A 25,994-nucleotide genomic window follows, 5' to 3' on the forward strand; every position below is an offset into this window, starting at 1 on the left:
TTCTTTAAGTTGCGTGTCTAAGTGGGAGCCCCACCAATGTTCCTCCTAGGCTTCTACCTTGCATACGTTCTCCTTGCAAATATACACTATGCAAGTTACGTAGTATCTAGGTGCCCTACTCCTCAAAGTATGTACACATGTATGCGATTAAGTGCTATCATTCTAGACATTTAGGACTAGATTCAGTAAATCGCTTAGATCAATCATCTATTTGTATTGTGTAGCGGTATATAAGAATTTTAATAAATATAAGGAAATGACACCCAAATAAATCCACATGGAGCACTATTCTTAAATGATGCTCCAAGTTGTATGCCTTTTATAGAATAGCGTTTAGTGCTGGGATCTGCGACTAAAGTTGGAATTACACCAAGTGAAACGTGCTGTAAATCCTAGTGCATACGTTAGGCACAGATCCCCCCAAATTCTATAATACTGCACCCATCTTTAGTGAATGCCCCTGTTTTACCCATGGCCACACTCCCTTTTCAGTTGCACGCTAAAAGTTTTGCACATGGATCCTTATAGAATACCGTTTAGCAAGATGTGTGCCCAAATCTTAATTGGAGTCAATTAACTGCAATAATTGGTTGTTAGTGCCCAATTAGTTAGTTATCAGCTTGTTACTCTATTAAAATGCGCGTGCAACTTGAACATATGCCCAAATTTGGGCATCATATATAGAATCCAGAGATTATTATATAAAGAATTTAACTGTCCCTTAAGTGATAACTCAACAGCCAATGGAGCTTAAACTGTGTATGTGCTCCAGTTCAAACTTACCTCATACAGAGGCAAAATGTAGTTTTAGCAAAAGCACACAATAGTTTGCTTTCTAAATGCAACAGTTAAAGCTATATTGGATGAAACTTTTATAAAAGGTCATCTATGTGTGAAGAGCAATTAGGAACTTAGTTTAAGCCTGTCTTAAAAAGCATGCAAGTGTTGTATAAAAAGTACACGAGTTCTTGTCACCATGCATGCTTTTATAGTGGGGTAAATTTTATGAGACTTTTTTGGCATATATGCTGATACATATGCATTAAAATGCCTTTATAATACAGAAGTATACCCCTTAATGCATAAGGAAGCTTAAAATCACATTTTCTTTCTTTCCAGAACACCTAGACTATGTGAGTTTCTTTCTGAGCAGGAGGCTAACTCTATTTAAAAAAAAAAAAAAAAAAACTACAATAGTAGCTGAACTCCTTCAGGGTACAAAAGTGTCTGGCTTACAAGGACAGCATCCTATTACCTTTATCAGGGGTAGCAATTACACTGTAATACAAAAGTCTGCATGAAAAGGCTGAATGCACTAGCAACACCTGATACTACCAACAAATGATAACAGGAATAAAGCCAAACTTGCAACATGATGGATGTAGGCGGAAAAGATCTGAAGGAGGAGTAAAATTGATGGCAAGATCAGATTTCTATGGAGTCTTTTCTCTACTACCCTTTAGAAAGTAATTCCATGCTGTCTCATCATATCCTAAATGTCTAGTACAACAGATTTTCCAAAACTGCAATAGTTTGGGATCATTTCTAAATATTATCACATACTGTATTCTCTATGCAACTTGGGAACCATAAGTTCAGATGGGTTAACACAACACACATTTGTTTTTCTAACTGCATGAGACACAGGCTGGTAAACTAGTTGATGGTGGTGGTGCTTATTGCGTGAACTAACATGTCAGAGATGTTCTCCCTTCATCAATGTCAATGCAGAAAATAAAATATTATATGAGGTGAAAATGTGAAATCAAGAGAATTCTGTTCTGTTTGCAAGCTGTAAAGTACATTCCTATTTCCAGAATATTTGGCAACCTCATTCATAAACTTTTAGCACAAGCTACAGCAATTTAACAGTTATTCTGGTTTGCTCTTTTTGCCTCTGAAAAGTTTTAAAATTTTTGCATACCTCCGACTTCATTCAAATGACCTGCATTATAATCATGACGGATTTAGGGGAGGGCAAGCAGGGAACTACCCAGTGCTCTTGCACCAAAAGGTGTCTGCTAGGCCGAAATCTCACTGAGGCAGAGCTTCAGGGTATCTGGTACTAGTGGGGCCCAGGCTTTAAATTTTGCCCAGTAGGTCTAATGCTGGTTCTTCATATAATACACTTAAAATAAAACCGCATGGCTCCAGCAGCAACTTAATGTGGAGCCTTTTTAAATTAAAGTGACAGTTGGGCAAACACCCCCACTGCTATGTTTCGCTCCCTCACATCTCTCCAGCTGTTAGGGTTCACGCTTTTATTGCTACGAAGACAACTTCATGGAGTGAAAACAAAATCTGAAACCTACCCAGACTCTGCCCAGCTTGGGTCTTTTTTACACTGCTGACCTTAGTTTTGAAAGCAGATTGGGATGTGTTTAAAGAAAAAAAAAAAAGCACATTCACGCAGCAGGGCCTACCTTCCAGTAAAAAAAAAAAAAGTGTGATCAAAATTTCTGGCCTCTTGTAGCTGTGCAAAACCAAGATACACACACACACACACAGCAAACTACAAACTCACAGAAATGCCAGAGCTGCATCATGTGTTGGGCAACTAGATGAACACAGGCTATAGACATATAAATATACTTGACGACGGTCAGCATACAACTGTAGGGTTGCTGTCTGCATCATAGTGAGACTTCACTGATAGAAATTCAACAGGTAAACCCAGAGGGACTGCAAACAGATGAAGAGAATATAAAACAACTAGTTGGCGAAGTGGTTCCAAAACCTGGTCCTGGAGGCACCCCAGCCAATCAGGTTTTCAGGATACCCACCATGAATATTCAGGAGAGAGATTTGCATGCATTTCCTCTGCTGCACGCAAATCTATCTCATGAATATTCATTTTGGATATACTAAAAAACCTGACTGGCTAGGATGCCTCCAGGACCAGATTTGGGAACCAATGAGTGCCACTCAAGGTGCATTATGACACCATCCTCCATGGAGGATGGCGTCAAAATGCACCTTGAGTGGCACCTCCTCCACAATTACAAAGAAACACACTATATGGAGAGACACATATATACCATACTCACCCACATCGCACCCTCACACACACACACCCCCAGACCACCCCCACATATCTGTACTTACACACATACCTCCCACCTATGCCCCTCACCCACACTCTCCTATATACTTCCCACATACACAGTGGTGTGCTGGAGCCGGCTCGCACCGGCTCGCAAGAGCCGCTTGTTAAATTTTGACAGCTCTTGCGAGCCGGTTTTTGTTGGGGGGGCGAGCCGGCTCCATTGCGGGAGGTAAGCATGGCAGGAGGGCGCCATCACTGGCCATGCTTACCTCCCCTGCCGCTCCGAAGCATGTACAACCATGTCCTTCGCCCCCCTCCGTCTTTTTTTAATTACCTCCGTCAAAGCGCCGCCATTTAAAGCCCTGCTGCGTGCTGGCCTGCCGTCCCAGGCTTCCCCTGCTTGATTTGGATGATGTTCGTGCCTTAGTCCCGCCTTCATTCTGACGTCATTTCCTTTTTTCACGAAGGCGGGACTAAGGCACGAACATCATCCGAATCAAGCAGGGGAAGCCTGGAGACGGCAGGCCAGCACGCAGCAGGGCTTTAAATGGCGGCGCTTTGACGGAGGTAATTAAAAAAAGACGGAGGGGAGCGGGAGGGGAGGGAGGAGAATCGCTGGATGGGTAGAGGGGGGCAGTGAAGAGACCTGCTGAGCATGGGTGGGTAGAGGGGGGCAGGGAAGAGACTTGCTGGGCATGGATGGGCAGAGGGGGGCAGGGGAGAAAACTGCTGGGCATGGATGGGCAGAGGGGGCAGGGGAGAAAACTGCTGGGCATGGATGGGCAGAGGGAGGCAAGGGAGGAGAACAGCTGGCCATGGATGGGCAGAGGGAGGCAGGGGAGAGAATTGCTGGCCATGGATGGGCAGAGGGAGGCAGGGGAGAGATTTGCTGGCCATGGATGGGCAGAGGGGGGCAGGGGAGAGAACTGCTGGGCATGGATGGGCAGAGGGGGGCAGGGGAGAAAACTGCTGGGCATGGATGGGCAGAGGGAGGCAAGGGAGGAGAACAGCTGGCCATGGATGGGCAGAGGGAGGCAGGGGAGAGAATTGCTGGGCATGGATGGGCAGAGGGGGCAGGGGAGAGAACTGCTGGGCATGAATGGGCAGAGGGGGGCAGGGGAGAGAACTGCTGGGCATGGATGGGCAGAGGGAGGCAGGGGAGAGAATTGCTGGGCATGGATGGGCAGAGGAGAGAATTGCTGGGCAGAGGGGGCAGGGGAGAGAAGAGAATTGCTGGGTATGGATGGATAGAGAGGGGCAGGGGAGAGAGGAGAGTTTCAGGACATGGATGGCGGGGAGAGCAAGAGAAATTCTGGACATGGATGGAGGGGAGGGAAGGGAAGGGAGAGAGAAGAAATGCTGGACATGGAGGGAAGATAGAGGAAGGAGATTAGATGAGGGAAAAGGAAGTGAGGAGAGAAACTGCACATGGATGGAGAAAATAGGCAGAAGCTGGATCCACTGTACAGTCAAGTATGCGGAGGACCAGAAATGAAGAAGAAAGGAGGAAAGAAAAGAAATAAATGGAAAGTAAGTCCTGGAAACGGAGTCAAGGGAACAGATAGAGAGCAGCAGAATCAGATACTGGACCAGCATGATCAGAGAAACAAAGTCACCAGACAACAAAGGTAGAAAAAAAATAATTTTATTTTCATTATAGTGTTTGGAATATGTCCACTTTGAGAATCAGGTGCTGAACGTTAAAAGTTTATGTTTATTTACTTATTTATGGCATTTTATCCCATATTAAACATGAATTAGATTGGAACCTGGGATCATTTAATTTTTTTTTCCTGGAGAGAGTAATGTGTTGGCCGCTGCCCCCCCCCCCCCCCCCCGGGTATAGCCAGCTCTGCAATTTTTTTTTGGGGGGGGGGGGGGCGCAGAGGTGGATGGGGGGGGCGCCGAGGTGGACCGGGGAGAGAGCCTGTTGTTAAAAATTTACCAGCACATCACTGCACATACACTTATACAGTCATTCTCATACAACCTGCCCCTCCCCCATACACAAACACCAATCCAACCTACATACAGCCATACACACACAAATGCACAGTTCCCTCCCCACAACAAACCTAGTCTAAACCTATACAGACACGGGGAAAATACTGGACACACATAACCCAGACACATAGCCCAGTAGCTGGTGTTCCGGCTTCTAAAACTCAGGCCCAGGCTTGAAAGTAAACAAAGGCTTCATGGATTAATTAAAATAATATAAAGATGGATGTTTTTTTTTAATAATTTACAAGTCTGGGCTGGAACCTGTTGATTTACAGTTCAACTCAACTCCCTGCAGTGATTAGATAGGAACAATGGGGAAAGAAGGTTTATTGAAACAGGTAGAAATCCACCAGCAGGTTGCAAATGGTTTGTAAATGAAGGCTCATGGCGCCAGAAAAAATTTCAAGGACACTCCCAATGGATCTCTGTAAGTCTGTATTTCACATCTAACTTGAATAAAAGTACAGTGATGTAAATCTTAACAGTGCATGCTTTCACTGCCAGCTCTAAAATAAGCACTTAAAAAGGAACCGGAAAAGGAATGGTATTTGATATACTGCTTTTCTGTGGTTACAATCAAAGCAGTTGGGGCAATGGAGGGTTAAGTGAGGTAACATTTCTCTGATACAGGAAAAGGATATAAAAAAAAAAAAAAAAAGAGAGAGAGAAACTACATTCCAGAAATGAAGTGACTTCAAGACCTAATATCTTTTCTATGCAAAATCTGGAACTTCTATCCTGCAAGGCAGGTAGCAAAGACTCCGTTCCATTTTTTTTTTTTTTTTTTTAAAGGGACAGTTGTGTCGTTTTTCAAAGTGCCTAAACGACTGACATGAGGGATGTGGAAAGCTTCATCTGCTTCTGACAGGTGCAGAAACACTAATCTATCTTTTTTGGTGGTGTTGTCTAGAATGAGTTAAGGGCAGGGCTCCACCTTCCCGTTTTCTAAGACAGACCAAGAAATCTGGAGATGAGTTTACCCTACTCAGTCTCCCGGCTGTCAGGTCACTAAGAGGGCAGAATTTGTGTTGTATATAAGGAGTGCAGTCTGAAAGCACCAACATGACATTTGGATTTGTTTGCCTCTGTCTCAGGTCTTCATCTTACTGTGAGGTCCTTTAATTCCCTTATCCCCCCAAAGATGGTCTCTCATCTTTGTGTAATTTGGGAAAATAAAAAGTGTGTACCCATTTATTATCGCAGTGCTGCTTTTATAAACCTCTCATCTTCTATACTGCATTTTTAATTTGGAAATATTAGATCTTTAGACTAGGGTTACCATAAAATCAGTTTGGATCATGAATGAACTTGCACTGCTCCATGGTAAGGAGGAAAAGCCAAAAACTTGATAGTTACCTTCTCAAGCCTTCATATTTACTGTACAAAATTAGGGCCCTCTTTACAAAGGAATATTATGGGTAGCTAAAAACACTAGCGTGCCTTTCTAAACAAGGCCTTAAATCTCATAGTAGCAGTGTCCCTGCCCAATAGACCTTACCACTTAACTCTGCAAACCAGGGGACGGGGTGAAGTGATGAGCTTAGCAATTGGTGAAGAGAAAGGGGATGAGGTATACTGCCTTTCTGTGGTTACAATGAAATCTGGTTTACATATTGTATACAGGTACTTATTATGTACCTGGGGTAATTGAGGGGTTATGTGACTTGCCTAGTGCCACAAGGAGCTGCAGTGGGAATTGAACCTGGCTTCCCTGGTTCTTAGGTCACTGCACTAATCATTTGACTACTAGTGATTTTATTTGGCTGAGCAAGATATTATATTGCCTGGATTTACATCCATGGAAGTGTGTACTTTACAAAGCATTAAAAAATTCAAGATAGTGAAAACCCTCAAGGGGAAAGCACTCAATGCAAATATACCACAAAAGCCAACTCGGCTCATACCGGCTCTATTAGCATCATCAATCCTCTCCCCATATTGTAGAAATCATAAATGTGTATGTTTTATTCAAATTATCTTAACTGCGAGTCCTGTGAAACCAAATCATTTTACAGACAAAATCGTCATATGTCTGCAATTAAAAGATGGAGAATCCAATCAGTTTCAAATATATGTCCATTCAGTTCAAAGTTTTGCAAGCATAATTTGATAGAATCAACTTATCTGTATTCCTCAGCTTTGTTCAACAGAATGCCCATTTTGGACCACCTTTTTCAGGAACAAATGAAGCAGGAAATTTGAACAGAAAAAAAGAATGCTAAATAAATCAAGGCATCCATTTGCTTCAACCGTGCAGAAAAACTCATGCTCACAGTCAAGACAGTTTGAAAAAACATACACATTAATGATTTCTATACTATGGGGAGAGGATTGATGATGTTAATAGAACCGGTATGATTAGCCAATTTAAAGTGGCGCATTCATGGCCTGTCACCCTTGAGCCACGGAGCTGGGTTTTTTTTGATTGAATATCTTCTCCCCTTATTAAAATTAAGTGGAATCCTGTGAACCCAGCTTTGGAGTTGGCATTTCAAAACATGAGGCAGGTTTTGAAAAAGAATGAATGTGAAAAACCACAGATCTCCACTAGGGTAAAGGTGGCAGGGATAGGAAAAGGAGAGAGGGATGAAAGAGCTTACACCAAAACAGTGGACTCAGGAAAGGAATTAATCTACCCAATTTATTAGTATTTAGCACACGCCCTTTGAGAAGTATTTCAAGGTGACTCACATTTAGATATTTCTCCTGTCCCTGGAGGGCTTACAATCTAACCCCCCCCCCCCCCTTTAGTACGCCATGCTAGCAGCTGCCGCGCGGCAAGCCGACACAGCCCATTCAAAGTGAATGGGCTGTGTCGGCATTAGAACACAGCAACCACTAGCGCGGCTTAGTAAACAGGGGGGTGTTTGTACCTGAGACAAGGGTTAAATGGCTTGCCTAAGATCACAAGGAGCAGCTGCAGAATTTGAACTGGGCTTCTCCCGTTCTCAGCTCAGTGTTCTACATTAGACTACTCTTCCACTCCAAACTGCAGGAACAGAGCTGCAGAATAATCCTATTGTAACACTGAAGATGATAGCGGAAGGTGACTGACTGCTCTGTCTAGCCTACCCAGTTATTCTTGGGTACATATTTCAGGATATTTCCACTGCCAGTCACAGAGCATGACTGCTTAGAAGGATTACTCCTTATCCAAGGCAGCTCTTGTCCTCTTCCTTCCATGAGTTGCAGTATTTTGGGCAGTAAGGGTACAAGATCACCTATTTAATTAAGAACCTTTCTCAACAATAGGAAAGGGAGCTTAAATCTTCTGCAAAGGTCCAGTTGGCACACTATCTGTAGCTATGGGGTCACTGCAACACAAAAGAATTCTCTTTAGGCAGCATGAATGCACCAAAGCACAGAGCTTCATTCAAAACAGACCACTATAAAAAGCAGCACAAAGTGTCACTGTGGCCTCTACATTTCCTGCCCCTTAGTTAATCCAGAGATTCAGGACACTCTATTGGTATTGAGAGATAATAGACAATGGTTTACATACTATATGGGCCTATACATAACATCAAGAAAGGAAATTAGCAAATAGGTCCCAGATGCCAGGATTTAGTCATGCCTTTGATTCCCATAAACAATAGCAGGATATCACACATGATGTATGCATACCTCCTGGACACATTACTGGCTGCATACATTCATCTGATACTCAAATGTGATTGTGAATGGAGGAGGAAAACATGTTTGGAAGTGGTATGTTTTCTTTTTTTTTCTCTCAATAGAAAAAGGAAAGGGAAAAGGGACTTGATATACCGCCTTTCTGAGGTTTTTGCAACTACATTCAAAGCGGTTTACATATATTCAGGTACTTATTTTGTACCAGGGGCAATGGAGGGTTAAGTGACTTGCCCAGACTCACAAAGAGCTGCAGTGGGAATTGAACTCAGTTCCCCAGGATCAAAGTCCACTGTACTAACCACTAGGCTACTCCTCTCATCTTTCACCTTGAAATACTTCTCAAAGGGTGTGTGCTAAATACTAATACAAAGGACAACTTCAACAACCCAAAATAAACAAACATTAAAAAAAAAAAACAACAGCAACACATGAGGCTGTCATTTGCAAATATTTACAAGAGGTTTCAAAACTATGGGGCCATTTTACTAAAGTGCATTAGATTCTGCAATTACTGTAGCTTTACACAGAACATTAATTCATGGTAGCTGCAACTCCAACTTGGCAAAAACCGTGGGTGTACTCAACTTTTTCCGTGGCAAGCCACATGTTAACATTTGTATTAGTGCGGTACTCAGCATCTAATATTTAGGTACATGGTCTCACACTACTTGTGCATTAGTCAGTCAGTGCGCTATAAGTGCTGTACACTCTCCACACCCATTCTCCAGTTAGTTGCGCCCCCAACACAAAATGCCTGTAACGTGTGACCTAGTACACAGTAACCTTAATAATACCACAAAAACAGTTACTATATTTGTGTGTTAGCTGTGTAACAGTCTAACACACTTTAGTAAAAGAGTTCCTATGTACTTTCAGATGTCCCTACTGTGAATTTCTCACTATCTGTCAGGGCCGCCGAGACAGGAGAGGGCAGTGTGTGTAGGGGGGGGGGGGAGATTCCTCAGGCCCAGCCTCTCATGTGGTTCCAGTGCTAGGGTTCTCTCTCTCTCTCTCCTGCTCAGCGGCATACCGAGGACGAGCGGTGGAGGTGGTCCTCCCTGGGTGCACACTGCACGGGTGGTGAAGGGAGCACCTGCGCGGCTGTCAGCTCCATGGGTTCCCTGCTCCCTCTGATGTTACTTCCTGTTCCAGGGCAGAGGGAGCAGGGAAGCAGGGAACCAGTGGAGCTGAAACCCACACAGCTGCTCTCAGCACCCCAGGAGGTAAGAACAATGCACCTGGGGGGAGGGGGTTTTAAGGCAATGCGCCGGGGGGGGGGGGGGGGGAATGACGCTGCACAAGGGGGGAGTGGCACAGCAGCAATCCGTCCCGTGTGGCAGCCCGACCAAGGAACACTACTGCTCCTGCTCCCGTGTATTGGGATCCAGGTGATTGTGTTAACATGATGACCCAAGGTCCCGGCACACAGGAGAGATGAGAGTGACAGACCAAGGGAGAAGAGAAGACGCACGAAGGTAAAGGGGCAGGGGAGCAGCTGTGGCCCGTCGGGGAAGGGGGCAGGGTGGCAAGGCGGTGGCAGCAGCAGTCCTCCTGCCCAAGGCCCAGTTCTGTCTCTTGGCGGACCTGGTCTCTGTTGATATAGCTGTCCCTTGAGGAAGCCCAGGTCAGATGAAACAGACTGTGAGGAGGCTGGTATTCTAAAAAGGTGTGCTTATTGTTTGGACTTTTTTACACACTACTGCTGTAATGTTTCCCTCATATCTTCCCAATCACGTTTATTATTTGAACTGTATGCTGCAATGACTTCATTTTTATGCTTGCTGCTATAGTCCAAGACCTTGGTCTCTATAAACAATTTTGTTCTATTGTTTACAAAGCAGACTAGCAAAATAAACTCATCCTGTAAGACAGAGTTGGGCAACCTAATGTGGCCTGCCATTGAATTTTATGCAGCCTGCATAAAATTATACACAGAAAACATCATTAACCAAAGTTTTGGCAATCTGAAAAACTGTATTTCACAAATATTTTCAGAATAACAACTCTAGCAGTTTGCTTCCCATCATTTTTAGTTAAACCTTTGCTTATTTATCACAGGTCTATGGAACTAGATGAGAAAGAATCCAAGTAGGGAAACATACAGAACTGTGCCTTTGAGAATGCTTTGTAACAAACACTGGTTGGTTGGTTGGTTGGTTGGTTGGTTGGTTGGTTGGTTGGTGATGGGACTGAGATTAAGAGAACGTCTTTTTTCTTTCTGGCTCCATTGTGTAACTTGAAGGAGTTCGGGAAGGGCTAATGAGTGTATGGAGCATATATATATAATGAGATTTTTTGCAGTATGGCTTCATGTATGTTTGCAGTAGATACAGTGGGGGAAATAAGTATTTGATCCCTTGCTGATTTTGTAAGTTTGCCCACTGACAAAGACATGAGCAGCCCATAATTGAAGGGTAGGTTATTGGTAACAGTGAGAGATAGCACATCACAAATTAAATCCGGAAAATCACATTGTGGAAAGTATATGAATTTATTTGCATTCTGCAGAGGGAAATAAGTATTTAATCCCTCTGGCAAACAAGACCTAATACTTGGTGGCAAAACCCTTGTTGGCAAGCACAGCGGTCAGACGTCTTCTGTAGTTGATGATGAGGTTTGCACACATGTCAGGAGGAATTTTGGTCCACTCCTCTTTGCAGATCATCTCTAAATCATTAAGAGTTCTGGGCTGTCGCTTGGCAACTCGCAGCTTCAGCTCCCTCCATAAGTTTTCAATGGGATTAAGGTCTGGTGACTGGCTAGGCCACTCCATGACCCTAATGTGCTTCTTCCTGAGCCACTCCTTTGTTGCCTTGGCTGTATGTTTTGGGTCATTGTCGTGCTGGAAGACCCAGCCACGACCCATTTTTAAGGCCCTGGCGGAGGGAAGGAGGTTGTCACTCAGAATTGTACGGTACATGGCCCCATCCATTCTCCCATTGATGCGGTGAAGTAGTCCTGTGCCCTTAGCAGAGAAACACCCCCAAAACATAACATTTCCACCTCCATGCTTGACAGTGGAGACGGTGTTCTTTGGGTCATAGGCAGCATTTCTCTTCCTCCAAACACGGCGAGTTGAGTTCATGCCAAAGAGCTCAATTTTTGTCTCATCTGACCACAGCACCTTCTCCCAATCACTCTCGGTATCATCCAGGTGTTCACTGGCAAACTTCAGACGGGCCGTCACATGTGCCTTCCGGAGCAGGGGGACCTTGCGGGCACTGCAGGATTGCAATCCGTTATGTCGTAATGTGTTACCAATGGTTTTCGTGGTGACAGTGGTCCCAGCTGCCTTGAGATCATTGACAAGTTCCCCCCTTGTAGTTGTAGGCTGATTTCTAACCTTCCTCATGATCAAGGATACCCCACGAGGTGAGATTTTGCTTGGAGCCCCAGATCTTTGTCGATTGACAGTCATTTTGTACTTCTTCCATTTTCTTACTATGGCACCAACAGTTGTCTCCTTCTCGCCCAGCGTCTTACTGATGGTTTTGTAGCCCATTCCAGCCTTGTGCAGGTGTATGATCTTGTCCCTGACATCCTTAGACAGCTCCTTGCTCTTGGCCATTTTGTAGAGGTTAGAGTCTGACTGATTCACTGAGTCTGTGGACAGGTATCTTTCATACAGGTGACCATTGCCGACAGCTGTCTGTCATGCAGGTAACGAGTTGATTTGGAGCATCTACCTGGTCTGTAGGGGCCAGATCTCTTACTGGTTGGTGGGGGATCAAATACTTATTTCCCTCTGCAGAATGCAAATAAATTCATATACTTTCCACAATGTGATTTTCCGGATTTAATTTGTGATGTGCTATCTCTCACTGTTACCAATAACCTACCCTTCAATTATGGGCTGCTCATGTCTTTGTCAGTGGGCAAACTTACAAAATCAGCAAGGGATCAAATACTTATTTCCACCACTGTATGCTTGTAAGGGACTGTGTATGTAGGGTGTGCGGATGTTTGGAGTTGTGTATAGGGTGTTGAGTATAGAGGTGGTGTTGAGTATAGAAGTGTCAGAGGTGTGTGTGGACATTGGGTAATAGGGTTGTGTGTGTTTGGTGGGGGGGGGGGGCTCTGAGTACATGTTTAGGGAGGTGGTTGTGGCGTGTGAATACTAGGCTATATGTCTGAGTCCTCTGTGTAGGGCTATGTGAATTGAGTTTTTCCCTCTGTTTTGGAATGAAGCAACAGTCAACATTCTACAGCTTCTTACAGAAAGCAATGGCAATGTTTTAGAGGCTCAGTTCTCTGAAAATAACAATCATGTGTTTCTGGTTTTCAAAATCAACATAGAAACTCATACTTTCTTCCTGCATACCAGCTTAGGGCCCGATACTCAAAGCGATTTAGCCAGCCACTGTCTAGTAAAATCGCTTGGTTGGGGCTATCAGCTAATATTCAATGGCATTTAACCTGCTAATTGTCACTGAATATCATGGATAGTGCCAAACACAGAGCAAGCTACATTGGGGGCGTTCTGGGGACAGCGTCAGCACTTGGCCACTTAAGTGCTGATATTTAGCTCTTAATCCCCTGATTCTATATAGTGTGCCTAGAGATTTGTGATATATTCCAAGTGTATAACTTAATTGGCTTAATAAGCTAATAAGCAAGGATAACAGCTCTTAACGAGCAATGAGCACTAAGTGGCAATAATTAAGAATTTACGCACACAACTCACTAAGCACATTCTGTAATGCAGTGCACCTAACTTCTAACGTGTGCAGGCAAAAATGGGCGTGGTTATAGGCGTGGAAATAGGTGTTTCATGGACGTTCTGAAATTTTACATGCATAGTTATTGAATACGGCCCCGTGCACCTAAATCCACAAGCCTGGATTTATGTCACATTTTCATTGGTGTAAATGGAGGCGTGTAGTTCTAGGCGCTGAGATATCAACTAAGCATATTCTACATATCGCACCAAAATCTAGGTGCTGCTTATAGAATACACTTAGCATCGATTTCCGTACCGATATTTTAGGCACCAGACATATATAAAATCTCCCCCTAAGTGGTCAGGTTTATTGCATAAATGGGACCACATACTCATGGCCACTTAAGTGATGAATACTGACTTAAGCAGCTATGTATTAGCCGGCTTAAAAGCATGTATTAGCCGGCTTAAAAGCAACCGGATATTCAAATCCAAAGTCCGCACGGGTCCCAGCTTTGTCTATTGACCCTAAGATTTTTAAACTGAGCTAAGGAGGAGCCTGGAAGAAATGTACTGCGGCCACAAACTTTACTAATCGGCCCACCCTAAATTTGCCATCTGGCTACATCACTAATCTAAAGTATGCACAATGAGTACAACACACATACTTTTACACTACCTAGGTGCAGACATCTTCTGGTGCTGGTTTTGAGCAGGGCTCAGGATAAGTCACAATTAATATGTGAATATTTGAAGAAGGTGTAAATGTCTGCTGCTTAACATTAGGTGTAATTTCTGCAGGATTTGGGCAAGTATGTTATAAAAACACACAGGGACCTATGTGCTGTTATAAAATAGGTATCTTGCTGCTCGTTCAATCCAGGCAACCTGCTATAAAATTATTTTTTTAAGCGTATAGAAAAACAGAATTACACTGTAACCTGTGGATTTAGCAGAAAGCTGCAGGCTGCAAGCTCTGACAATCCCCACAAGGCCTAATTGATTCACATTCACACACCAAACTTTAGTTTTCGGTTTTGGATTTGGCCGATACCAGACAATGAGTTTCGGCTGTAACCGCTTAGACAATTCTCAGTGGCAGTTTTGGTTTTGTCCAAAACTGTAAATTCAGTTTCAGTCTTAACGGTAGAGGCGGACTGAAACTGAATTTTTCAACTGAAACCAAGTCTGTGGCCATAATTTCCCACTCAGTTTCAGCCGAAACTGAAACCAGACCAGCCCCATCCTCCACACAGCACCCACTCTTTCTCAGAGGTGACTAGATAGAGCTTCCCCCCCCCCCCAGTCTAACTTAGAAGCCCTGGTGATTTCTAGCCTAAGTGGGGCAGGAGTGATCCCCAGTAGACTGCTGCTGAAAGTCATGACAGCCATCTTGAAATTGGAGCTGATGTAAGTTCCAGTCTCACAATGGCAGCTGAGACCTCAAGCAGTCTTGATGACAGAAAGAGCAATACAGGAGCAACTGGGGATCACCCTTCCTCAGTTAGGCCACTAGACCACCAGGGCTTCTAAAGGCAAGCCTGGGTATGGGCTAGTAATGGTGGGAGGGTGGTACTTTTTGTCGGAAGGGGGCGTTTCGGTTTCAGTCAAAAATGGATTGGCATTTTCGGCCAAAAAACAAACATGGCCAAACCAGAATTTCAAGTTGGTTATGGTGCCAAAGCCAAAACCAAAATTTGGTCAGCCTCTACTTAAAGATAGCCTCAATTGATTTAGTGCGCACTTAAATTTTAAAGCACCTTTACAAATGCACATTAAATGTCCTCATGAAACTGGGGTGAATCCATTATATTCTACCATTTTAGTCACTTCTAAGGGCAAGCACTATTGCAAAATTGTTTAACCCCTCCTACACTCTGTCCTCTCTACCTCTTCCAAACAATATTCAGTGGGGAGGCAGAGACCTCTAACAAAGGGCGCTAGAGGTAGTATTCTATACATGTAAAATCTAACTAATACATACATATGAATGTAAATTAGAAGATATGCACAGGCTGCAGTATAGGAACCCAAAGAATTTATCACATATCATCCATATCAGAACACTCAGCTTGAACAATTCTGACATCTACTATAAATAGAGTCACTGACTAGCTCTGCAGAGGTGCAATCATTGCTTTGGAAGGACCATTTTTATTGTCACAATCTCTTTCCAATAGGTATTTTTCAGATAATTCTTTGTGTATCCACAAACTCTTTACTGGACATACATCATGCCATGGAACTTAATACCTTAGAATACTTTGCAGCAAGCCCTTTATCAAATCAGAATGCAAAATTAGATTATAAACATTGCAACTTGCTTTAGATTTGGGGAGAGTTATGATTTCCCTATTTTTTTTTATAGTTGCTGTATTTATTTCCATTTAATGAACAGAAAGATGCAAAAATACTGCATCTTAATCAAATTATACATTTTATTCATATCAAGAGTGATTTTATCTGAAATTAACGGTATTTTTAAAGTATGTGTTTCTATGATTTTTCATAGATGGTGGCATAAAAGCAGGTTTGTCAGTTTTTAAGCTTTCAGATAACTAGTAAAAACAACCAAGAAAAAAAACTGATATATCCATAAAAATTTTGTCAGTAAAAATGTCATGAGACCAGGTCTGTGTATTCAGTGCTGTGGGCTCTGGCTCTGCAAGGCTGCAGTGCTGAGGACTACATTTCTGCACACGGAGGAATGGGTCACCAGAGATTAACAGAGCGCAAAACAGCAACAATAAAATGTGTACACAAAAAATGCAGGTTGATAATAAAAATCTGGCCCCTATCATAACCCATAGGAGGTCTACTGTAGAGATATGCACAGGGAAGTTTTTTTCATCTGACCTTTTCTCCTAATTTTAGAACATTCATTTTAATAAAAAAAATGTTTTTAACTTTTTAACACACATCAACTTAGTATATATTAATTCATAGGTTAACGTGCATTAGATTTAGTGCACATAAAATAAGATACGCTAGAGTGGAGGAGTGGCCTAGTGGTTAGGGTGGTGGACTTTGGTCCTGGGGAACTAAGGAACTAAGTTCGATTCCCACTTCAGCCACAGGCAGCTCCTTGTGACTCTGGGCAAGTCACTTAACCCTCCATTGCCCCATGTAAGCCTGCCATGAGTGGGAAAGCATGGGGTACAAATGTAACAAAAATAAATAAATAATGATCTAAAGGGCTCCTAAGTTAAGTAAAATTTTAAACTTATCGTTCACGGAAAGTGCAAAGCCTGTGTAGTAAATGCAGAGGCCATATCTAACATCCACCCTGGACTTACTGCATAGGGCAGACATCACATGGCACCATATTACATGCAATTTCAAACAGCATGGGGAGCACCTGCATTTCATGACTACAGATGGGGGAGGGGGACTTGATATACTGCCTTTCTGTGGTTTTCCAACTACATTCAAAGTGGTTTAAAGTGTATATACAGGTACTTATTTGTACCTGGGGCAACGGAGGGTTAAATGACTTTCCCAGAGCCACAAGGAGCTACAGTGGGAATCAAGCCCAGTTCCCCAGAATCAAAGTTTGCTGCACTGACCACAAAGCTCCACCCACATGTGCCAAAGCAGCTTTTCCCCAATCCTCAACTCCCAAGATCGTCTGCTGTCCCCCAGGGTTAATCCCTAGTAGTCCAGTGGGCAGAGGTGGAAACAATCCCCCTCCATTTCTGTCCCATCTGTCTCCATGCAGCAAAATAGTTGCCATGACCTGTAGATGGTGGTACCATGAAACTACCGCTAGAGGTGATGGAAACCATTTTGTTGCTAGAGCCCAATGGGCTGCCCCACTAGGTCAGTGATGGCCCCCGGTAAGTCCCAGAGGTTCTCCGGGGATCTGGCTGGGTGGGAAAAGGTTCACCTTGCTTTTAAGGGAGAAAAAAGGAGTAGGGCTATTGTAATACTTTCTGTTTAGAGGAGGGCAATCTTATAGGAGTGTTTACATTGGAGATTGGATCAGGAGAGAGAGGAATGAGAATCCCTACTATAAGACCCATGGCCATGATAAGACTGCTGGTAGCACAGCTGCACTTTCTGCCTCTTCTTGAGATGGCAGTAAATGCAGCAGTGATAATCTGCAGTCATGACAATTAGCATGTGTTACTGACCTGTGCACTGTCACCAACAGCCATGCCTCTGTTCTGCCCCGTCATGCCCACTCACTGTGTTAAACAGTTAGCACAGATCTTTACTATACTGGCTGTTTTAAAAGTGCATCAGAAGTTAGCTTGGTTATGTCATAGAATCTAACATGATGTAAAACCCGCAGTAGCTGCTCAACACAGCTTAGTAAAATGGCCCGATATTAACCTATCAACTAAATATTTGGAACACAATAAAACTCACATTAAACAATTCAAATTAAAACAAGTAAGAACCTGGCTCATAGGTGGCTGCGCATGCAAACACAGGTCTATAATTTCTTTCAAAAATGAATCAAGTTGCAAACCGTTGGTAGGGTATTTATTTAGACTACCTACTAGCCTATAAATCCAAAAGGTCTTCTGGGTAAATTAATAACTGATTTACCCATTCAAATCAGCAGGTATGAAAAAAAAATTACCTTCCCTCAATGCATCTAACAGCCTGCGTGTTGTTCCACAATGCACATACTTTTAGCAACACACAGGAGGCATTCTAAGGGGCATTTTTAGGCCATTGAAACTTGGAGGAAAATGCCAGTGGATTTATGTCAGAACACACACACCAATAATTAAAATTAACTGTAGACCACTTTATATCTAAAAGAATGTTTCTGTAGAGAAAACCTTGTCAATAATTATTAAGCAGTCTATTGTTATCATTGCAACAATAGAAGGGTTACCAAAGTTGCAGGGTAAAGCAAGCATTTGACCAATCCATCTGCTTTTATAACACAAGTCCCACAGTACCACCTGCCTACTGCCAAGCTGTTTTCTTTGATCATAAAACAGCATGCTGATGTTAATCTGAACGTTTCAATTGAAATGTTAACTTTGTCAAAATAACATAGCAGTGGTAACGAGGGGTTCCCTAGCATTCAGCAAGAATGTTGCAACAGCTACACACAAGGTGGCTTTCTATAGGAGTTTCATATATATATGGAATCTTTTGATTAATCAAGCAAAAACCACAGCTAGTTTTTGGATGCATGTCTTTTAATCAAAAACAACATGTCATTATCCCTACAGGCAGTTTCACTGGGTAGAAAGCACCAGCAGATGTCTGGCTGGTCTGAAGGGAATTCTTCTTTCTCAAGAGGGAACAGATTAAATAGGAGAACTGCCATATGCTGACTGTGCACAGCTTCACAGAGATGACGTAAACAGAAGCGATTATTGCAACTGGGGAGGGGCGGGGTCAAGGGGGCACTGCTTAAATTAGATGTCTGTGAAATCTGCTATAATCAATAGACACCAATTTACATAGTGAACCTTGTGTCACATAACTGTGCAGCACTCAACACTTAAACCAGGCAAATTCAATGAGGTGGTAGCTATATGGATGTGTACCATCCATTGGACCATGTGTAGGCAGCAACTTGCATTTACACAGAACTGCAAACAGAAACCCAGTGGGCACCTTGGCAAAGGAATGATGACATGCCATACACACTGGACATTGTTCCAGAGACTGAAACTCAATTTCATTCCAGTTAGCCATGTTAGTAATTCTACAATAATATGGCATGAGACATATTTTGAAAGCAACTTACAAAGTTACACAGTAGCCTAAGTCTAAGTGCTTTGAAAATGAGCCCCTATATACTGTTCTTATACAAACTGCTCTGCAGATTTTGAGAAAGGAAACAAGTTAAACAAAACCGACAGCTTCCCAAACCTAGGTATGTTTTTTTTTTTTAGTACAGGAGAATTCAGTTGTCCTGAAAGGACCACTATTAGAATTCTATACCACCTCAATATTAGCAACCACTCAGTTGTTTAAAGTGATCTTGAACTCTGAAGTCCACAGGATAGACAAGATGCTGAGTTAATATCTCAGTCTCAACAGCATTAACACTCCCAAGCCTTAATGTTGAGGTACTCCTTTGTCTACTGGCTGCAAAAATAAAATAAAATTTCTCCTACCCTTCCACAATACTCACCATCTACAGCCTTATTCCCAGACATTGCTGACTTAACTTCAATCCACTATGCGTTCTTTAAGCTATTCCTACTGGCAGACGTCTATCCTTAGAATTATTGGGTTCCTTATGCTTCTATATTGATGCAGGACTATAGGACCCATAATACACTGTGTTGGACACAGAAAAATCAGTACTCTCTCAATTTATCTCAGAGGTACTGCATCCAGTTGAGAAGTCTGCTATTCAAATACTGACTAGTATGCAACAGTCATTGGTGTTAGCACTCTTACTTTCCAAAGGGGTTGCTGGACAAGATGGAAGACAGAAGATCACTGACAAATTAGTTTTTCTTTGCGACTCATATCAAATGAGTCTAGAATCAAATTTAATTTAAATTGTTAAATAAGAGTGCCCTGTACAAATACATTTGTATTTTGACCACTGTACATAAATTTTTATCCACAGAAATGCTGGTCTCTTATTATCAAGGAATGGGTTTTTTATAGGTTGGAGTATAATAATGCAAAAATAACGCTGTTTCTCTTCACTCCATCCAGTTCAATAGGAATTGGCATTTTTTAAAAAAATAATCAACACATTTATTTCATGACTCTGCCCAAATTTTGCCCAGATCGCACCCCTAAGGCTTTCACTTATTTTCAGAACCTTCTGTAATTGCTGACATTGTAGTGATGGGTTTTGGGTGAGAACCAAAAATTCTGATTGTCTTCCAAACCCAGTATGTATGCAGGTGTCAAAACTGAGTAATGGTTGGGACTCACTCCCACGCCAAATGCTGTAACTGCCACTACTGAACTCCCAAACTGAGACAATACAGGAAGCAAAAAAGTCAGGCCCAGAAATAAAATCTAGGGTTTCCACAAGGCAGTGTCTAGTGCTTGCTCTCTAGTCACTAGATCAGCACCAATATTTTTCTTAAAAGAACCAACAAAGAAATGAGCTATCAGAACCATATTTAATCATGACTTCTTACGTGTTGCACAGCACAACGATGAATATAGAACCACAAAGGGCCATCAAACATGGGATAGTCAAGTCTTTTATTAATGGACTCAACACGGGCTATGTTTCATAGTAAATGATGGCAGATAAAGACCTGTACAGTCCATCCAGTCTGCCCAACAAGATAAACTCATTTTACATATGAAAACGCCTGTGTCAGGGATCAAATCAAATGTAACTGATGCCTTTTTGAGTACACTTGTTTATGGCAGTGTGGTTTTTTTTCTTTTATTAATAGGACACTAAGGTCCCTGTTTACTAAGGTGTAATAGCATTTTTAGCGCACGCTAAACGCTAGAGACTCCCATATATTCCTATGGGTGTCTCTTGCATTAGCGCGTGCTAATTTTTAGCATGCCTATAGCGCGGCTTAGTACACAGGGCCCTAAATGTTAGAAAGCTCTGGTTTTTTGGCTGAATGAGCCATACATCAACTTATTACTGAATATTTTCAAGAGCCTAGTTACATTTGGTTTGACACCTGATGCAGGTGTTTTCATGCCGAAATACAGCCCGTGTCAGATTCATTAATGAAGGACTTGACTATCCCATGCTCAATGGCCTTTTGTGCTTCTATATTTGTCTTTGTGCTGTGTACTCTGACCCTCTTTTCTGCCTTCTCATGTTATTACATCTTTCTTGTTGCTCTCTAAAAAGGTTATGAGACTTCCAGTTCTCTCCAGGACAAATACAACTACCAAACCTGTATTTATAAAGCAGATTAATTTTTTCTTACATTTAAAGAAGTGTTTGCTTGAGTAAAACCACTTTCGTGCCATTTCAAATAAGAATGTAGGCATAATCTCAGACCAGATTAGAAGACACTGGAAAAATAAGAACTGAATGTGTTTGTACAAGAAGGGCTGTTTTTATTAGTGTTATAACTTGCTAATGCTTCTGAAGCTGACAACTTCAAGCCAGCTAGGATTTCCATTGTTATTACAGCTGAGACGCTTGTAGCTTTACAGCAAATATTATACTTATAAATGTTTATGGGAGGGGGTGGGGGTTAAAACATTACCAAGACACTAAGATCTGAAATCTGTCTTGCCTCAGGCATCCTTGCCTCCTCGTTGTACGATGACAATTGTGGAGGAAGAAAAATTTAACACCTGTTAGCTCAGCTATGAGAAGTCCAACTCTTTGCGAAGTGGTAATTTTAAAGTCATTTTAGCATGTATGTGGCAATATACACACATTTAAAGGACCAAATTCTATAAATAGCATTGAAAAATCAGCACAGAATAGCAGACTAAGCACTATTCTATAAATGGCGCTGAAAGTGAGGTGCCGTTTATAGAATACGTTTACCCCCTAATCCTATAAATGTGTCTAAAAATTACGCATGCAAATTTGAATATATGCCCAATTTGCGCATGCAATTCAATTGAATGAGCTAATTAGTGCCAATAGGCATTTTAACAAGTAATTATTGGTACTAATTAGATTTAATTGGAACTTTCATGCATAAATTTAGGTGCAAGTAAAAAAAAGTGCAGAAATGGGAGGGAGGGTCATGGGCAGAACAAGGGTAAACCTAGCATTTAAGCACATTGCAACAGAATAATAAGAATGCATGCCTAAATTAGGAATGCATGCACCATGTTTCAGTTGGTGCAAATGGCCAAGCCTAAAGTTAGGCACGAGTCCTGGGTGAAAGCGCTATTCTATAATCTGTGCCTAATTTTAAGTGCAGCTTATAGAATGGCACCTTTTTTGCAGTAATCTTTTAGGCAGCATATATAGAATCTAGTCCTTGGCACCTAACTTTACATGCAAGGTTTCCAGTTAAGTAAACCCTGGTGTAAATCCTCGCATCTAAAATAAGCGTGGATCCCCTTTATTCTATAACAGTGTGCATAAATTCTAAGAACACCCCGATCCAGCCAAGACCCTACTATGGCCACACCCCTTTTTCAAGCCATGTGTAAATGCTATGCGTGGATCGGTGAGACTAAAAATGTGCATGTAAATTTCAATTAAGTCCAATTAGTGCCGGTAATTTATTAGCACCCAATTATCAGCACTAATTACTTCATTAATTAAATTGTGTGCGCACTCAAAATTTGTCCATGCAATTTTTTTTTTAATTTGTAATAAATTACACAAGCAAAATATCCTTGCGAGATGAAAAACAGAGCAAAATATAAAACTCAGGACAACCATTCTTAAGAAGTACAAAACATATCCAAGAATAAATCAAAGAAAAAAGTTCTTCATCAGACCTCAAATTAACCCCCCTTTTTACAAAGCCAAGCTAGCAGCTGCCATGCAATAATGCTGACACAGTCCATTCACTCTGTATGGGGGAGGGGGGTAAGGGAGATCTATTGGGAGATAAAACAAGAAGAATAGAAGAAAATACATGGAATAAACCATTCATGAGTTACCCTACCATACTATCTAAACTGCAGTCAAGAGTGAGGAGGAAGAGAGAACAGGGCAGGGAACGCAGCGGCACCGGAGATCGGTGTTGGACAAGGCTTCAGCTGGCGGGGATTGGGGGCATCTCTTAGCCTTTAATCAACCACTCTACTAAACACTTTAAACTATATTAATATGATTAAACCATGCATTCATCTTCTTGGTTGGCATTTTTAAACTGGATATTCAAAACTATTTCAAATTATGTTGCTTATATTTCTGGAAAATATGTGAAAGAACTCAGAGGATTAGAAGTTCAAAGTCTGAGTAGGACACACTGATGTTTTAATTTTATTAGAGCTGTTGACAGATTAGGCTGGGAACATTGGGAATTTGGGGTGCTGCAAAGAATAAACTATAGAAGAAAAACTGAATTTAGACTTTAAGGGACAAGTGTTTCAGTCTTTTCCTCATACTTTTGAAACTTTTTCTTCCTCTCATCATCAGCTTGCAAAAATAGCTACCAAAGTACACTGCTTCACACATAGCAACAGAGGGGAGTAAAAAGTTTGGTTACTGAAGTCCATATCCAGAGATAAGCAACCAGTTTAGGCAACAAGGAAAGCCTCACCTGACCATCCAAAAAGCTGATGTGCCATCATAAAGCCATGATGTAAGCAAAGCTCTGAGTCAACAAAAACTAACAAATACACACTGCACAGCAACAAGTACCGTCAATGAGAGCTAACAAGTATGGAAAAAAAAAAAAAAGACACCTGAAGTGGCTTAGATCAGAAATTGAACCAGGACAGTTAGAAAAGTCCATGAAGCGAGATGACTGACCAGAACCTGATCTATCAAGCCTTAACTTGACACCACAGGACCAATCTCCAAACTTGGTGAGATAAGAACTTAGTGGGGTTATCTCTGGCTTTAGCAATTTTGGCTTTGCCTTCACAAGGAAGGGGGCTGTAAGCCTTATGTAGAACCGGCACAAGAGGAAAGGGAATCTGCCTTCTCAGACAAAAGGTCCACAAGTGTTTTCAAAACCTCTTACCAGTCTTTTATACATATTTAACACACATTTTGGATCTAAATTTCTAGAGGGTTACAGAATTTGATGCATTTTCCTTCATACGAGTACTACACTTCCTGCGTCTTCTGTTAGACTCAGAATTATCGGTGCTAATTAGTTCATTAATCAATTAAATTGTGTGCACAGGTGTCAGTTTCTAAATATGCTTGTGACCCCTTTTGAAACCATATTGACTAGATTACAAAAGAATCTTGGTTAGAGGATCTGGCCGCACAACGATAGTGAAAGGATGAAATTGAAGAAAATCAAGTTTCGGTGGGGGGGGGGGGGGGGGGGGGGTGAGGGTGACACTGGGAATGTGGATAATGGGAGGGATTTGGGAGTTAATGGAGTCTGAGAAGGGGAGGAATGGGACCGGGTAATTTGAGGGGTATAACTGTCTTTCAGGTGGGAGAAGGTTGGGGCTTTTGTGAATTGTAAATGTTATATAAGAGAACTTATAGATACATACAGACATACATATAGTGTAGGATAAAACAAAATGCATGAAAATGAGCTCAAAATGAAGGGTATTTCTATATAAGGTCGTGGACATTGAAATGTTTTTAATTTAAAAAAAAAAAAGCAAAGTGGAAGTAAAATTTAGAAGGGTCTAAGTTTGATAATACCGTGTTTCCCCGAATATAAGACACTGTCTTATATTAATTTTCCCTCCCCAAGACCCACTAGGTCTTATTTTTTTTCGGGGAAACATCGCGGTCGCCACCCCCACCCAAGGTCGCCCCCCCAACCGAGGTCGCCGGGCTCCCCCTCCACCCGCCCTCTGTCGCTCCCAACCTGAAATGCCTCCTTTCACCTTCCTTCGCAAGTTCGGAGCAAGCAGCAGCAGGGCAGACCTCTCCTTCCTTCTGTGCCTCGCCTTCGCCTGACGTTACGTCAGGCGAGGGCGGAACACGGAAGGAAGGAGTGGCCTACCCTGCCGCTGCTTGCTCCGAACTTGCGAAGGAAGGTGAAAGGAGGCGTTTCAGGTACTGGTAGTTCCGGGAGCGATGGAGGGCGGGTGGCGACCTCGGGGGCGGCGGCAGCAGCAGCCTTTGTCCGGCTCTCGGCGGCACTGCTTCAGGTAGGTCTTACTTTCGGGGGAGGCCTTATAATACAAATTTGTAGCAAAACTCCGGTAGGCCTTATTTTCGGAGTAGGTCTTATTTTCGGGGAAACACGGTATTGGTAAAGAACTTATGTTAATATGTAAACTACCTACCTTTCTAACTAGATAATTTCAGAGGGTTTGACCCCCCCCCCCCCAATAAATTCACTGCATAAAAACTACTCTTCCAGTGCTTTGTAAAAAGCTATACATGAGTTTATTAAGCAGGTCATTAACCCACGTTTGCTAGAAGAATTTCCTGGGGAGGCACTTGGACTGATTGAAATAATGCACATACTTTTTTTGCATTTTCAAAAACATGCATGTTATTTTAGCTGAAAAACCTATCCTTACAAGAAGGTGCTAGCACATACAGGTACTTTTTTTTCTTAATGAAGCTTCAAAAATAATTTGCATGTACTTTTACTTGAAAATATTACTGCTAATCCACAGGAAAAAGTACTCACTAGCTCTGCAGCTATATCACAGTAAAAGAATGACCCCTTATTATAGGATGATTTCTAATGTTGTACTTCATTATGGGGTTCGGGGGTTGGAGCCTGAATAAAGAAGTCTGCCAAGTGTTTATCTTTGTGTGCATCTGCCAAAACATGCTTTGACTAACAAAATACTTTGGAATTAATGATACTGTCAGTTTGCCAAATATAAATTACATGTCGTTTTAGAAATTTCTGAACTAGTATTATTGGTTTGTAGGACCCAGCTCAATTGCATAAGCCCAAAAATGTCATCCATTATGCCCTCCTCTATAATGATACGGATATTTCATTAGAGATTCTAGAGCACACAGAAAAGAAGACCTATGAAACATCATTAAATGCAATTAATATAAATTTCTGAAACATCAGAGAAACTTAATAGAAGGGCCATATCTGGAAGATTCTAAAGTCACAAAAAATTCCAACAACAGAAAATATTAAGAAATATCGATTATAAAAGATACCTGAGCTACCAAATCATAGGCTTAAA

The 25,994-nt window shown here is 42.0% G+C and overlaps 1 protein-coding gene across 2 annotated transcripts in view; it reads right to left on the reverse strand.

The window, feature by feature from the left end:
- ROBO1 (roundabout guidance receptor 1) overlaps positions 1 to 25,994 on the reverse strand; it is a 578,749-nt gene that overhangs the window by 448,450 nt on the left and 104,305 nt on the right. The window lies entirely within an intron of this gene.

Source organism: Microcaecilia unicolor, chromosome 5 (assembly GCF_901765095.1).
Source record: "Microcaecilia unicolor chromosome 5, aMicUni1.1, whole genome shotgun sequence".
Classification (NCBI taxonomy): Eukaryota; Metazoa; Chordata; class Amphibia; order Gymnophiona; family Siphonopidae; genus Microcaecilia; species Microcaecilia unicolor.